Below are 16,960 nucleotides of genomic sequence, written 5' to 3'. Positions count from 1 at the left end.
AGAACACCCGACCTACGCCCGCAGATGTAAAGCTCGTCCCGTCCCTCATCCTGATAACCCCGAACTCGTCGCACCTATCCGTACAGTCGATTCGCCTACCAGCCCCAGGCGCTCTCTTTTCCCATCTCCTACCATCGAGGATTTAATCAGATTCGTCACCATAGCCTTCTACAATATTCACCCCTACCACCGTCCTCTCGTTCTAACACACCTACAAGCTGCCACAAACAAAACCTTCAATATCCACTTTCAAACTTTGTATTCCGGCCTAAATAGTCACTTCCATTTCACCCCATTGGAAACTCTTGTCTGTACCCTGTCCCTCATTCGCACCCCCACCCCACCCCCCGCCGCAACTCTACTCTTCAGTGAACACTACAGCATGCAGTCAGCAAGCAGAACAGTGATGGGGGAAGAAATCTCCAGCACCACATCTTCGGCAACCTCCCATCATCACACTTCCACTTCCAGGAGGATCATCTATCGATTTTTCCTACTTTGTATTATTAATTATTTCATATTCAGTCGTCATGTAATTTTTTTACTTTATCTTTCTCCAGATCAGAATGCCAGCATCTTTCGATAACAACGCTCATTCTCCAGACCAGGAAAAAACGAAACAAACAACAATAAAAGCAACCAAAAATCTCCTGTAAATGATAATGAAATAAAATAAAGTTTAAAACCCGTTAGCCAAGAGGCCAAACCTTCTCTCATTCTCTCCTTCTTCACATCCTTTACCCACCTCCTTCCTCCATCATATACCCTTCTACAATAGTCACCCCTACCACCCGCCCGCATTGCTTGGCCAGAGAGAGGGCGTAACTCTTTCAGGGTGGGGAAAGAAATCGCTGATTGATAGATAGATAGTTATCATTTTTCTCTCTCCAAGTTGAGCTTTATTCTGTGGAAAACTAGTCCCTGGTACTCTGTATCGTCCTTTATGATTCTAATAAGCACATTTACTGTTGTGGTTCATTCGACAACTTGTTGAGGCAGTGATTCTAGCACTCAAGAGCATTGTTGGCTTTGTGGAATTTATCGTGACAATTCCACGGATCTTTTGAAAGAGTGGGATTATCGAGCCATTGCTCAACAAAGTAGTCATAAAGCTTTCCTTTTCCTGGTCTGGGGAGCTTTCTTGGACGGTCAAACGGCCGTCGTCAACTTTGTCGAGTGGCAAGTACTGTAAACCAAGGCAGAGCACATCCGTTCGTGAAGTCAAATTTCTTCATTGTGGGTGTAGTCACTCGTCATTCAAAGTTCTTGTACCTTTTGTAACTTTACTGATTCTCTTTGCTTCATAGTTAGGTGGTATTTGTAACTTTACTTCCTGTGTTCAAAGCTAATAACATGTAATAATTAAAATGATCAAAGTGTCCAAAATTATGGGCGCCAGTGTTCACCAAAATGGACCCATCAAACTTAAATAAAAGCATTATAATATACCATTCTCTCAGGGCGTGTGTATGAGGCTGTGTTTTGGTACATCTGTCTCAGCCTAACCCCCTGCAAACTACTAAAAGGACGCGAAATGCACGATGGTTACACACCTTAAACGAAACCTCCACAATGACTTTGAAAAGACTTGCTATGTTCTATCAATCACATATCTACGGAGATCAATTTCATCAAATACTGTATTTGTAACAAACATATAAAAAACGTAAAATATAAATAAAGACTGGAAGATTTTTGCAAACTTATAAACATATAAACACAAATCTAAATCTGAAATAAAAATACATGGGAAAACGTGGCTCCAGTTCCTTAATGACTCCAAAGATGGCGAGTTATTACCATTAATACCGTATTATTCGACGATTACTCGATATATGACGACGAACAAGTTCAAAAGTGACACGCCATGATGAATTTGTGTAACCAGGTCTCAGAAATCGTACCACCGACACATAGTAACCTGATCCTAATCACAGTTATACCGGGTGTCTCGCCTAAGAGTCGTCAGATACCTTTTCTCTGGTGTTTCGGAAGATATTTTCAATTTCGTTTTTGTAATGTGTAGGTAGAGTCAACCCAAACAAAAGCTGTTGATCCTGTACGTCATGTGACGTTCAATGTCAACAGAAAACATCGTTCAGATTCTCACTGCAAACTAAATGTTGCTTGAAGTGTAATTTTATGTGCCCTATCGATTATTATTATTATTATTATTATTATTATTATTATTATTACATATATACATTACATACATTATCATTATAGACTGTTATACCTTTCAGCGTTCAGTCTGCAAGCTTCTGAGAATTTACTAAACGTCGCCACAATCCTCGATTTGCAACTAGTGTTGTGGCCCCATATAGTTTCATACCTCTTATCTTTAAATCGTTAGAAACCTAGTCTAACCATCGTCATCTTGGTCTACCTCTACTTCTCTTACCTTCCATAACAGAGTCTATTATTCTTCTAGGTAACCTATCCTCCTCTATTCGCCTCACATGACCCCACCACCGAAGCCGGTTTATGCGTACAGCTTCATCCATCGAGTTCATTCCTTTATCTCCTCATTCCGAGTACCCTCCTGCCATTGTTCCCACCTGTTTGTACCAGCAATCATTCTTGCTACTTTCATGTCTGTTACTTCTAACTTCTGAATAAGATATTCTGAGTCTACTCAGCTTTCACTCCCGTAAAGCAATGTTGGTCTGAAAACAGACCGATGTAAAGATAGTTTCGTCTGGGAGATGACTTCTTTCTTACAGAATACTGCTGATCGCAACTGCGAGCTCACTGCATTAGCTTTACTACACCTTGATTCAATCTCACTTACTATATTACCATCCTGGGAGAACACACAACATAAATACTTGACATTATCGACCTGTTCTTGCTTTCTATCGCCAATCTGACATTCAGTTCTGTTGAATTTCTTTCGTACTGACACCAATTTAGTCTTCGAGAGGCTAATTTTCATACCATACTCATTGCACCTATTTTCAAGTTCCAAGATATTAGACTGCAGGCTTTCGGCACAGTCTGCCATTAAGACGAAGTCGTCAGCATATGTCAAACTGCTTACTACATTTCCACCTAACTGAATCCCTCCCTGCCATTTTATACCTTTCAGCAGATGATCCATGTAAACTACGAACAGCAAAGGTGAAAGATTACAGCCTTGTCTAACCCCTGTAAGTACCCTGAACCAGGAACTCATTCTACCATCAATTCTCACTGAAGCCCAATTTTCAACGTAAATACCTTTGATTGCGTTTAATAATCTACCTTTAATTCCATAGTCCCCCAGTGTGGCGAACATCTTTTCCCTCGGTACCGGTACCCTGTCATATGCTTTCTCTAGATCTACGAAACATAAACACAACTGCCTATTCCTCTCGTAGCATTTTTCAATTACCTGCCGCATACTGAAAATCTGATCCTGACAGCCTCTCTGTGGTCTGAAACCACACTGGTTTTCATCCAACTTCCTCTCAACGACTGATCGCACCCTCCCTTCCAAGATACCAGTGAATACTTTGCCTGGTATACTAATCAATGAGATACCTCGATAATTGTTGCAATCCTTCCTGTTCCCTTGCTTATAGATAGGTGCAATTACTGCTTTTGTCCAATCTGAAGGTACCTTACCAACACTCCATGCTAATTTGACTACTCTATGAAGCCATTTCATCCCTGCCTTCCCACTATACTTCACAATTTCAGGTCTAATTTAATCTATTCCTGCTGCCTTATGACAATGGAGTTTTCTTACCATCCTTTCCACTTCCTCAAGCATAATTTCACCAACATCATTTTCCTCCTCCCCATGAGCTTGGCTGTTTGCAACACCATCAGGATGATTTCCTTTTACATTGAGAAGATGTTCAAAATATTTCCTCCACCTCTCCAGTGATTCCCTGGGATCTACTGCGAGTTCACCTGAATTACTCAATACACTGTTCATTTCCTTTTTCCCTCCCTTCCTAAGATTCTTTATTACTGTCCAGAAAGGTTTCCCTGCTGCTTGACCTAGCCTTTCCAGGTTATTACCAAAATCTTCCCATGACTTCTTTTTGGATTCAACAACTATTTGTTTCGCTCTGTTTCTTTCATCTACGTACAAATCCCCGTCTGCCTCGGCCCTTGTTTGGAGCCATTTCTGATAAGCCTTCTTTTTACGTTTACAGGCTGCTCTCATTTCATCATTCCTTCAAGATGTTCGCCTTTTCCCATCTTTACACACAGTTGTTCCTAGGCATTCCCTTGCTGTTTCTACTACAGCATTCCTGTATGCCACCCATTCACTTTCTATATCCTGAACCTGCTTACTGTCTACTGTTCGAAACTTCTCACTAATCATATCCATGTACTTCTGTCTAATTTCCTTGTCCTGGAGATTTTCTACCCTTATTCGTTTGCAGACAGATTTCACTTTCTACCCTAGGCCTAGAGATACTTAGTTCACTACAGCTCAGATAGTGGTCTGTATCATCGAAAAATCCGCGAAAAACTCGTACATTCCTAACAGATTTCCTGAATTCAAAGTCTGTTAATATATAGTCTATTATGGATCTGGTACCCCTAGCCTCCCATGTGTAGCGGTGAATAGCCTTATGCTTGAAGAATGTATTCGTAACAGCTAAACCCATACTAGCACAGAAGTCTAGCAAACGCTCCCCATTCCCATTAGCTTCCATATCTTCTCCACATTTACCAATCACCCTTTCGTATCCTTCAGTTCTATTCCCAACTCTCGCATTGAAATCGCCCATTAGCACTATTCTATCCTTGCTGTTGACCCTGACCACGATGTCACTCAATGCTGCATAAAACTTGTCAACTTCATCCTCATCTGCACCCTCACATGGTGAATACACGGACACAATTCTTGTCCTAATTCCTCCCACTGACAAATCTACCCACATCATTCGCTCATTTACGTGCCTAACAGAAACTATGTTGCGCGCAATGGTATTCCTGATAAAGAGCCCTACCCCAGACTCTAACCTTCCCTTTCTAACACCCGTCAAGTACCTACACTTTATAATCTCCTATCTCTTCCTCATTATCTCCCCTTACCCGAATATCACTTACTCCTAGCACATCCAGATGCATCCTCTTTGCTGACTCAGCCAGTTCTACCTTCTTTCTTCCGTAAGCCACATTAATATTGATAGCTCCCCATCGAATCCATTTCGTTCGCCAAGTTGTTTCCAAGGAGTCCCTCACCTGTCAAATGGGAGTGGGACTCCATTACTCCCATAGGTCCGAGACTTGCTTAAAATGTTCTGAGCTCGGTAAATTCATGAAGCAGGATGCTACCCTACTTGCACATAGTCCAAGTCTGGATCTCTCCTCTAACGGGTTATGGACCACCGGTGAATTGTATAGTCCTAGCCGCCTGAGCACAAGGAGGGCCATGACTCAGAATATGACCGAGATGCCCACTCCCATTCCATAGCAACTGGTATCCCGACTCTCAGGACCACTTACTAGGCCACTCAGCCGTTGCCCATGGTTCACGAACTAGGACGTGACTACAGTAACCCACAAACATGAACCAATTATTATTATTATTATTATTATTATTATTATTATTATTATTATTATTATTATTATTATTATTATTATTATTTGTTAACACATCGAACGGTTTCGGCGACGCAAGGGTCGGGAAGGGCTAGGATTGGAAAGGTAGTGTCCGTGACCTTAAATGAGGAAGGCCCCAGCATGTGCCTGGTGTGAAAATGGGAAATCACGGAAAAAATCTTTTTGGTTGCCGACGGTGGGATTCGAACCGGCCCTCTCCTGAATACTGAACTAAAGATAACTGTTCGATATACAAAACAGAAATGATTTATTTACTCCAGCAATGTCAGGGTTGTCATTCTTTTAGAGACTCTGACCGGGAAGAACATATCCCCTCCATCTCCATCTCCAACCCTCCCTCCTGCCGCCAGTACTCTGCATTCCTTGCGCTCTATGCTGCGGTTTCTTTCAGAGTTCATACAGATCACTTCCTTGACTTCTTTTTCTTTATGCCAGTCAGTGGAATATTGTCCGGCTCCATGGCTAAATGGTTAGCGTGCTGGCCACTGTCCACCGGGGTCTCGGGTTCGATTCCCGGCAGAGTCTGGAATTTTAACCATCATTGGTTAATTTCGCTGGGACGGGGGCTGGGTGTATTTGTCGTCTTCATCATCATTTCATCCTCATCACGACCCCCAGGTCGCCTACGGGCGTCAAATCAAAAGACCTGCATCTGGCGAGCCGAACATATCCTCCGGGCACTCCTGGCGCTAAAAGCCATACGCCATTTCATTTCATTTCAGTGGAATATTTGCATTGAGAAAAGAGGAATTATTAAAATGTAGGGTGCTTTTTATGAGAAACGACGTGTTCATAAACACTTGAAGTTTGTTTCATTTTCACTCAGAACGTTTTAGATATTCGTAGATACAGGTGAACAGTTCTTATGTGTACGTTCTAAATCGAAGAATTCCGTGAATATTTAAATTAGTTTTGTTTTCCAGGCTCGGGGTCAGAACAAAGAGCAGACTATATTCCTGATGGCACTATACTATTTTAGTAAATCCAGGAATGACATAAATTCCTTCGCACCAAAAGGGCTGGTTTTGACATGTCGAGTAACATGTTTCGTATTGAGCAGAATGTTAGTATTATGTGAATAAAAGCAGCTAATTGCGTAGTTTTTGTTGTTGTTGTTGCTAGTTGCTTTACGTCGCACCGACACAGATAGGTCTTATGGCGACGATGGGATAGGACATGGCTAGGAGTGGGAAGGAAGCGGCCGTGGCCGTAACTAAGGTACAGCCCCAGCATTTGCCTGGTGTGAAAATGGGAAACCACGGAAAACCATTTTCAGGGCTGCCGACAGTGAGGTTCGAACCTACTATCTCCCGAATACTGTATACTGGCAATTGCGTAGTTAAAGACGAGTTCAGTTCGAGGCGACCTCCCTAAGTAAGCACTCCTCTGCAAGGTCATATTTACTCTTTACGAGGTCACGGTTGTGAATACCGCAGCTGGGAACCTTTACGGAGGACATGGCGTATCAAAAACTTGAATACCTGGGGACGTCCATTTATTTACTCTTACGACAGGGCGCCAGAAAGCAGTGTTCCCAGCAAATTTACATTAACCACACTTTATGAAATTAACTCGTACTGGGTGTCAAATACACTGTCTTCATTTTTCAGACATGCTGTTTCACCAGCTGAACGACTCGCCTGTTGCAGCCATGACTTCATATAATCATAGCTGTGGGCTAAACATATGTGGTCCAACGCCTCTATATTTGAAACGAAGTCCGCTTGAACTTGCGATCAACAGCCTATTTCTTTTCGGTGTGGATCTCATTCGTTGCGCTGTTGAGATGGGAATTTTCAGGACTGTTCTGAAAATTCCATTGTAATTTGGCAGGTCTCTATATAATTTCTAAAAACATATACGTAACTCATCTTGTCTAAAACGTGGAAAAACAAATATTAAGGCTACCAGCGAGACCAATTATTATTTAGCCGTTGAATAATTGATCACCGAGCGAATTGACCGTGTGATTAGGGGCGCGCAGCTGTGAGCTTGCATCCGGGAGACAGTGGGTTCGAACCCATTGTCGGCAGCCCTGAAGGTGGTTTTCCGTAGTTTCGCACTTTCACACCAGGAAAATACTGGGGCTGTACGTTAATTAAGGCCATGGCCGCTTCCTTCCACACTCCTAGCCCTGTTCTGCCCCATCGTCGCCATAAGACCTATCTGTGTCGGTGCGATGCAAAGCCAATTGTAGAATACTTGATCATGGATTTTTCTGGCATTTTGTAACCATGGACAAACCTACACACTAAAAACGAAACAACTGTCTAAAGAGTGGAGTGCAGAGGTGCCCGGAAAAAGGCGTTCCATTCCCTGGAAATGTGTGGCATCCGTTTCTTTGCTATACGAGAGGAATTCTTCTGATTGACTACCTTGAGAGCAAGGAAGCAATTTGGGGAAAATTAAGGCAGTAATCTCGGAAAAACTACTTGAAATAACCAAAATGTGGGCGGAGCGTGTGTCAGAGCAAGTGTTTGGGTGTCGAATACAGCGCGTGGGTGTTGGGCAGGTGTAAGAAATAAATGAATGCACATTTAGGTTCAGAAATATTACTTTTAGCCTGGGCTCTCCTTACACAGATGTTATCAAAGCACAGTATTTCCAATCTCCGTCGATTCAATTGCGTTTTCTTGAGACGTACTCGGTTGCGGTGCTCGGCCGCCTCGGCTTTCTTACCTCGTATGTAGCCTCCCTTACGCTTAGCCTCGGATGTTTTGGGCTTGTTCAAGTCCTTTTGACTCATTCTTTCTTCTTGTTTCCGTTTTAGGTAGGCTTGAACGTTCTTTAGATTCAGATGTTGAGACAATTTTTCACTTGCCTAATCTAATTTTCTCATATACAGTCCAGAGGTTTACTCTTTTTACCGCATGTTTGAGCTCCTATTCCACCACAAAATGGCACCGTCTAACCATGAAAACTATTTGGGTACACTCTTTGAACATTTCTATTTTCATATCAGTTATATTTGTATTAGTTGTTTAGTTTTGAGATTATTGAAGAAATTCGGCTATATACACTTTTTTGGGACACAGGAATTTTAACCAAGGAACCCGCTACTGGAATGAAACGTATTAGGCTACACGTCCAAACGTGTTCTTTCACCATGATAACGATCCAGTACAGCAAATACAGGCTCTGCTAACACCATCTGCCACTATAAACTGAATAAGTGACGCTGGGTAATTGTGGAGGCATTCAAGGCAAAACTTTACCTAATCATTTTGCTTTTGCACGTAATAACAAAAATACTTTCGGACGATACCAGATTTCTTCCTGACATACGTGTTCTAATCTTTCTGCGATTTAATTTACTATTTCCTCATTAAGTACACGTTTTATAACACTTCGCTTCTTATCGAGTAAACAACCAGTTCCTCTCAATTTGTTAACGAGTTTCTGCACGGTCTCTCTATGTGGAGGGCGTACACCTGGAAATTGTGTTACAAATCGCCTAACGACTTCCCTACAAGACTCTGTTTTCACATAATTATCTTACATAAATACCCTTTCCTCTACCGTGTACACATGTGGAGGCATTATGCGAATTATATCCCGAAGTAACACTTCACAAATCCAGAAAAGTTGAAGCGACGGATTAACAACACTTAATTCGCGTTCTAAGCACGGACCTGAACAGCGAAGTGGGGGCATTCCCGTGTTGCCTTGCGCTGTGTAACGGGAAGTGATGGGTCAACGGGTGGCAGATAAGCTGTGACGCTGCCGGCCAACCGATGAGAGAAACTCACTGTAGTTCCGAATTCACTCGCTCTATACAGCCGATCTAGCTCCCTCAGTTCTCAAAACTCAACTAAACTTTCGTGGATGGGCAACACTTAGGGTCAAACAAAGAGGAGGTGCAGAGCGTAAATGAGTAGTTTTAGAGATACGAAAAAGCCACTACTGTCAAGGACTCAAGAACCTGAAGAAATGTTAAGAGACTATGTCGAAAAATAAGGTAGTTAAGGAAACTGAAACATTGTTGTCTTTAATATCAAACCAAGTTACTTCTCAAAACGCCAAGGTAAACATTATTATAAAGAACATTTTGCTAAGTGTGTTTGGCACTGATGAATTAATTTCGTACCATTGAGCTGAACTATTGAAGACAGTGTAATTAATTTTGGAGTTGCGTTGTGGTGACAATAATATCTTTGGCAGAAGTGTTACTAATTAATTCTAATAAGTTCAAGTTTTATTTATTTATTTATTTATTTATTTATTTATTTATTTATTTATTTATTTATTTATTTATTTATTTATTTATTTATTTATTTATTTATTTATTTATTTATTTATTTATTTATGTAAGAACTCTGTATAAAACTGATTAAAATGATTAAAAGAAAATTTACATTACGTAACGGTACTTAACTGAACTTCTTCTTTTTCCAGGCCTTTTTCACAATGTATTGAAGTCACAATTTCATGAGGATTTGGCTCAGTTTTACGACTGGATGCCTTTTCTGTCACCATGCGTATGTGGATGAAGAAAAGTGTATTAAGTAGAACACAAATACCAAGTCCCCGAGCTAGAGGAATTAGCCGTACGCAGATAAAACCCCGACCTGGGCCCTCTGAACCTAAGACAAGTGCGCTGACCATTCAGCCAGGAAGTTGGACGGACTTAACTGAACGGCTAAACACTAAATAAACATTGAACACCGAATGGTGTCTACCCAGAATTTGACCAAATCTTGGGCAATGAGTGTGGCAGCCATCAAGTCTTTCATCGTGCAGCTGAAGATACTTGCTGCAGTTCATAAAATGGACCACTGTTTGATCTTCACCGCATTCAAAAAGCCTGGACGATCTAAGGAAGCTCCACTCTATCATACTCGTGAAGCTCCCAACACCAGAAGGAAGCCTGTTAAGCGATTCAGCGTTCCCCGTGACCTGCTGGGAGACGTTTCCTCCTACAAGATGAGTGTTTCTTATCCTCCATAATGTTAACTTGCTGTCTGAAGTGATTCATTTAGACTTAAGGTCGTGCGAAGGAAGCTACTTCTGGACTTCAACCGTTGTTGAACAGATTGATACACTATAAAGGGTGCACGTCTGAAGCAACTCCTTTGGATCTCTCGCTCTTGGCCGTTTTCATTATCTTATTTTAATATTACTGGTTCTACGTCTCACTGACTACCTTTTTATGGTTTGGGGAGACGTTCAGCTGTCGGAATTTTATCTCCCAGGAGTTATTTTGCGTGCCAGTAAATCTACCGACACGAGGCCTACATATTTGAGTACTTTGAAATACTATCGGACTGAGCCAGGATCGAACCTCCCAAGATGGGCTCAAAAGGTCAGCGTTACTCACCCTGTTACTCCACAAAATTAATGTCAGGTGGAGCAATACCCGCTAGACGTGCTGTTGGACTCGAAGCCAGTGATTAGACAGCATATTTCCTTTGGGGAAACGTATTGTTTGGCATGGCTGGATCTCTACCAAACAGGGCGAGCTTATTCAGCAAGAGTTGCAGAGATACGAGGCAGTAGCTCGCAGCGTCTTTGGTCGTGTGTCCCAGTTGGTTCCAAACAATTTACAAAGGGGGTACGGAATGAGCCTCCCGATGTACATTTGGACTTTTCCTGGAAAACGGCCATATACAAGCTAATATTTCTACTCCAGAAGCAACTCTCAGATAGGTTGCTGTATAAGCCTACTTCACGGATATTAATAGTAAAACCAGTACACAGTACCGGCACCTTTCTTTTCAAAAAACAAAAAATGAATTGGATATTATTCGGAGCATTCCTATGAAGTGATGGCTTGCAGCTTAAAATCAAGCTTATTTGTGTTTTTTCGTAACGTTTCTATACAAATAATGTGAACGAAAACATGACTAAAGTCAATTGCAAGGGTGTGCAGTAATATTAGATTTGAAGCTCCTAAAAGTACTCGAGTACACAAGCACAGAATTATGCTGTAAGACGTCAAATAAGAGCAGTGTCTTCGTAAGGCCCTGTTGAAGAAAATTGTACGGTGTATTGTCATTTTATTTTGAATATGGGGCTACTGTGTGACGCTTTTCAAGAGCTGAGTAATTCAATACTAAAAATGGCTTTAACGGCCGCAGATCTTACGATCACAGGAATAGAACCAGCTTTTGGGTGGTCAGGCCGTGTGCGTTTGCAGGGCTCATCAGATGGATTGGCAACTGGTCCAACTGGCCTGCCACTGCTAAGCAGAGTCTTGGAGGGGCGTGGCAATCCAACTTATGAGACCAAATGGCACGTCTGGGTGAAACTCTGCAAACGCACACGGCCTAACCACCCGAAAGCTAGTTCTATTCCTGAGTGATTTTAGTTAAGAACTGCAGGACATAAAGCAACCCTTAGAGAGGACTCCTGAAGGGAGTTGATTTGCCTCATTGTGTTAAAGTAATTAGACTCTTATTCTTGGTCAGAAAAGATAGAAAGACAAGTCACTTTTGGAGAAACAAACATTCGAAAGCTCGCACAAAAGCTTCGTGTAAATGAAAGAGAGGCTTTTCTTGGTTTATATGAGTATTTTGAAGAAGATGGGCTGCTTCCTCTCTCTAGCACATTGCTTTATTGTCCAGTGAATGCGAAATAGGGTACCGAGCTCGATAGCTGCAGTCGCTTAAGTGCGGCCAGTATCCAGTATTCGGGAGATAGTAGGTTCGAACCCCACTGTCGGCAGCCCTGAAAATGGTTTTCCGTGGTTTCCCATTTTCACACCAGGCAAATGCTGGGGCTATACCTTAATTAAGGCCACGGCCGCTTCCTTCCCACTCCTAGCCCTTCCCTGTCCCATCGTCGCCATAAGACCTATCTGTGTCGGTGCGACGTAAAGCAACTAGCAAAGCGAAAGAGGGTTTTCGCAGATACTGACACCATCCAGATCATCAACCTCTGTACTTACGTTTATAAAAATAGTTGGACCTCCTCTCACCAATTTCAAACCGGGCAGATACTATGGTCGTCTAACGAGAAGTCGCGTGGACGCGTGGTAAGGGGTGCGAGGGGTAAACATGGCCGCCGCGCATGTGCCTATTTCAAGTCTCAAGGCCTGACAATAAACATCTGTTCCGTACACGGTTACTCTTGCGAAATGAAGAGCTGCTCTGAAGCTTCAAAGTGGTAGTGCAATTGTGCATTTGTTACACATTTAGCCTACTATAATTGTAAGTACTGAACACGCATCTGTTTCAGAGAGTTCACATTGCCTGTCACGACGAATGTTTGTAGTTTAGAGTATAGTATCTGTTACTCGTGCCGTACGAACAAGCTGCCGTGACTTCTCGTGAGACGCAGATACTGTATTATGTTGATCTGTGACTGCTGCAAGGACGACATTTCGCTTTGGATACTAACGCAAACAGCGATCGACTGAAGAAGAGGCTACATCTGGGGATATGAAGAAAGTGTGGGAGCTCCTGTGAGATTCTGTTTATGAAGAAGTTCGGGTGAGTCCCTCCATCTTTCTTGTTAGAAAAAAAAGCACTGAATAAAACTATTCTCATTTGCTATGCTTGAATCATAAATTTGTATCAGAAGACATGTAAATTCCTTCCTCACAGTTCCTAGGAGCCAAAACTAAAGAAGCTAAATGATGTAAGTTCACAATAACTGCAAACGAGAAATGAAACAATGATGCAGATTTATTACCGTACCTGCTAGCCGTCACGGTCTCTCATATATTTACATGCGATATCTTCAAACATCGCCGGTTCTTTCCGAAGCAGTACCATGAATCATATTTCCTGTAACAGATCTTACAGTGTGTGGAGTTTATAACATTGTGTGTTGCCTGTGACATAACTAATTCAGTAGGCTGTATCGTATTGTTTAGTAATATTGAAGACTTGAATAATAAAGAGCTTGTAGCCCGTGAAAGGAATAATAAGTTTATTTGCAGGAATTCTCGCCCCATCACCGTCATCACAGCCAGTAGACGATGGACTTTCCAGTATCTTTGGAATTTTAAATTGATAACGAGTAAATTCGATAGGCACAAACTTGGTATGTACTAGAATGTTGGTTGGATCATCGAAGGTTGCAGTCACCCTGAAGATGGTATTCCGTGGTTTCCCATTTTGAAACCTGGCAAATGCTGGGGCTGTACCTTAATAAAGGCCACAGCCGCTACCTTCCGAGTTATAACCCTTTTCCATCCTTGCAACGCCGGAAAACACCGATGGGTTAGTGTGCCGTTAAACCACTAACAAAAAGAAAGGATCCACCCATCCTCAACAGCCTAGGCGTCACTGAAGAGGCGTACTAGGGAAATGAGGAGTGAGGGAGTTTCCGGTTGCTTTCTTCACCGAATCAGATGGTGCTGTTACATATCAGCCTGCAAAATCCGACTAAAACGCACAAAACAGCCAACCCTGTGAGTGACAGTTCCGCGCCATTCACCACAGGGACTGGCTGCAGAAAGAAGAGTATTACTAGCCTTGCTCAGTCACTTTGACATTGTGAAAGCCAAGATGAGAGTGAGACAAATCAATGAAAGTAACAAATTCGATCTAGCCCATACTAAATGCTACAGTTCACTACAAACACTACATCTTACCCGAGACGGATCTGGGCAGACAGTCTTGGTTTATACTCAAATAGGCGACGCAGGTAGATATGACACGTCAAAGACTACGTCTGATACGTAACAATCGGGTGCAGTTCATTTTCTTCGTGATAACTGATAACTATCCGGAGGCTGATCGAATCCTCGTAGCTGATCACCGCATGATGTGATTTTAAGAAATCCTCAACACCCACAAAGAGCATTGCCCAAAATAATTTTGCATATTTTGATTTAGTATGCATTTTTATTTTGTTATCTGTATGTACGTGCATTATACATTACGAAGGATATATACAAACGAAAAGAGCACACAGTTAGCTATGCAAAAGCAACAGCCATGCAACAAAAGCACAACGCTGGCAATGCGGGATGTTGAACACAGAATTATCGTTCATTGTTTGACAGATCAGTACGTGTACAGCCACCTCCTGTTATGAGGCATGCTTGAACACGATGAAGTATACTCAGCACCAAAAAATCCAGCTTGCTGAGTCAGATTATCCCACTCTTGAATAGCAGCTTCAGTCAGTTGCTGAATGTTAGCAGGAGGATTAGGACGGTGGGCAACTGCTGTCTTTAATTCACGCATACATGTTCATCACAGCTCATGTCCGCAGAATATGCCAGTCACACCATTTGCTGTATGCCATTCGTCTGAAGGAACTGATTGAACACTATGGCTTGATGACTACGAGCTTCTTCATCCACTAGTGCAAAGCCCTCGCCCACAGAGGCAGCAAATTCTCTAACAGCAGGTTGGATGAGGATGTACCTGTATACCAGACCAGTTATGTCAGTCAGGTTATAAATTAGAGGCGTTCGTCGACCAAACATAATCCCATCCCAAAACAAGACGGAGCCCCCTTGCTGCTGATCGTGCTCCAGTATAAAGGACTCGTTTCGTCTCTCATCGCATCATCTCCAGGCTATAATTCTCCTGTTGTATTGGTGCAGGCATATTGTGACATCATCAGAAAAAAAACGTGCATACGCTTCCACTGTTACTCATACCATGGGCTGTGAGTTGTTGCCCACCGCACACTAGCTGTCTATGATGTGTTTTAAGAGGAACTTTTGGCCCAGGGCTCCTTGATATCAGTCCCACGTCGTGTTGCTAGTTTCTCACTCTGTGATCTGACACATTCACTTTGGTGGCCTGTCAAAAGGAGGTGGTAGTAGCAGTCCTTTTCTCAATCATCTGGGGTCATAAATAATGTGGATTAAGCCTAGTTTTATAGCTCCATGCCCTTCCTGACGAAAACCCCATGTGGAGGGATGTAATCACTATTGCACGTTTCTGTGGTGGTTGGTAGCGTGATGTGTCGTATGTATATGAAGATGTGTATTAAGAAGGTTACAAGTACTCTGTTCCCGAGCCAGAGGAATTAATTATACCCTGTGAACCGGCCGGAAATTGAATCCGGGCCCTCTAAACCGCAGGGAAGTACGCTGACTATTCAGCCAAGGAGACGGACAGAAACCAATAACGTTATTTACTATTAAATGGTATCCTACAAAACACAGTTTGCAGTTTCGCACTATTTTGAAGACAAATAATATATAGTGAACAACAATGATACAAGACTCTTAGTCTACTGTCCTACCTACGATGTTTGAATTTCCTAGTCACATTATCAAGGAATAACATACTAGGCCTCCGCCAACGATAGGAAGTACGAACGACGTACTATATTGTTATACACTTTATCTTTTTCTTACCAAATGAAGTACATTACACATCAGTTGTTACGACCACCTTCTCAACATAATCTCATTGTAACTCTATGCAATTTTGCCATCGATGTGTCAGTCTCTCCAGAGCTTCATGAAACCATTCTATCGGAGTGCTGCGTACCCATGCCTTGACAGCTGTGTCCAGTTCTGGAAAATCCGCAAAACTAGGTTTCTTCGTGTTCCCGAACAGGTGATAATCACTTGGTGTCAAATCGGGAGAGTATAGTTGCTGTGGCAGCACCGTGAATCCCATTTGATTAATGGCAGCGGTGGTCTGTCGGCTAGTGTGGGGCCGGGCATTGTCATGTTGCAGAGGCACACCTTTAGCCCATTCTCCCGGCCGATTAGTTTGAATGGCACTTCATTTCGCAAGAGTAACCGCGGACGGAACAGATGTTTATTGTCGAGACTTGAGATAAGCGCATGTGCGGCAGCCATGCTTACCCCTCGCACCCCTTACCCCTTTCCACCCCGCGTCCACTCGACTTCTCGTCAGACGACCATAGTATCTGTCCAGTCTGAAATTGGTGAGATGAGGTCCAATTATTTCTATAAACCTAAGTACAGAAGTTGATGATCTGCATGGTGTCAGTATATGCGAAAACCCTCTTTCGCATTCACTGGATAATAAAGCAATGTGCTAAAGAGAGGAAGCAGTCTGTCTCTTCAAAATACTCATATAAACCAAGCAAAGCCTCTCCTTTATTTACACGAACCTTTTGTGCTAGCTTTCGAATATTTGCTTCTCCAAAGGTGACTTGTCTTTCTGTCTTTTTTGATGTAAGCGCTTAAGGATTGCCACATTTGCTGTACTGTTAATAGTGGCCCAAAATTCCAGCCAGTCAATGAGGATGATGCCCTTTGTGTCCCAGAACACGGTCGCCATTCGCTTGCCAACTGATGGCACTGTTCGACATTTCTTTGGCGGTGGACTGCCTCTACGCTTCCATTGCATCGATTGTTGTTTCGTTTGTGGCTCATGGTAATGGAGCCATGTCTCATCACCAGTCACAAGCCTAGCCGTGAAGTCGGCTGGATCTTGAACATAGCGTTGCGAAAGTTCTCTGCACACGTCCACATGCCTCTGCTTTTCGCCTGCAGGCAAGAGTC

This window comes from Anabrus simplex, chromosome 1 (assembly GCF_040414725.1).
Source record: "Anabrus simplex isolate iqAnaSimp1 chromosome 1, ASM4041472v1, whole genome shotgun sequence".
Lineage (NCBI taxonomy): Eukaryota > Metazoa > Arthropoda > Insecta > Orthoptera > Tettigoniidae > Anabrus > Anabrus simplex.
Note: the sequence above shows the minus strand (reverse complement) of the source record.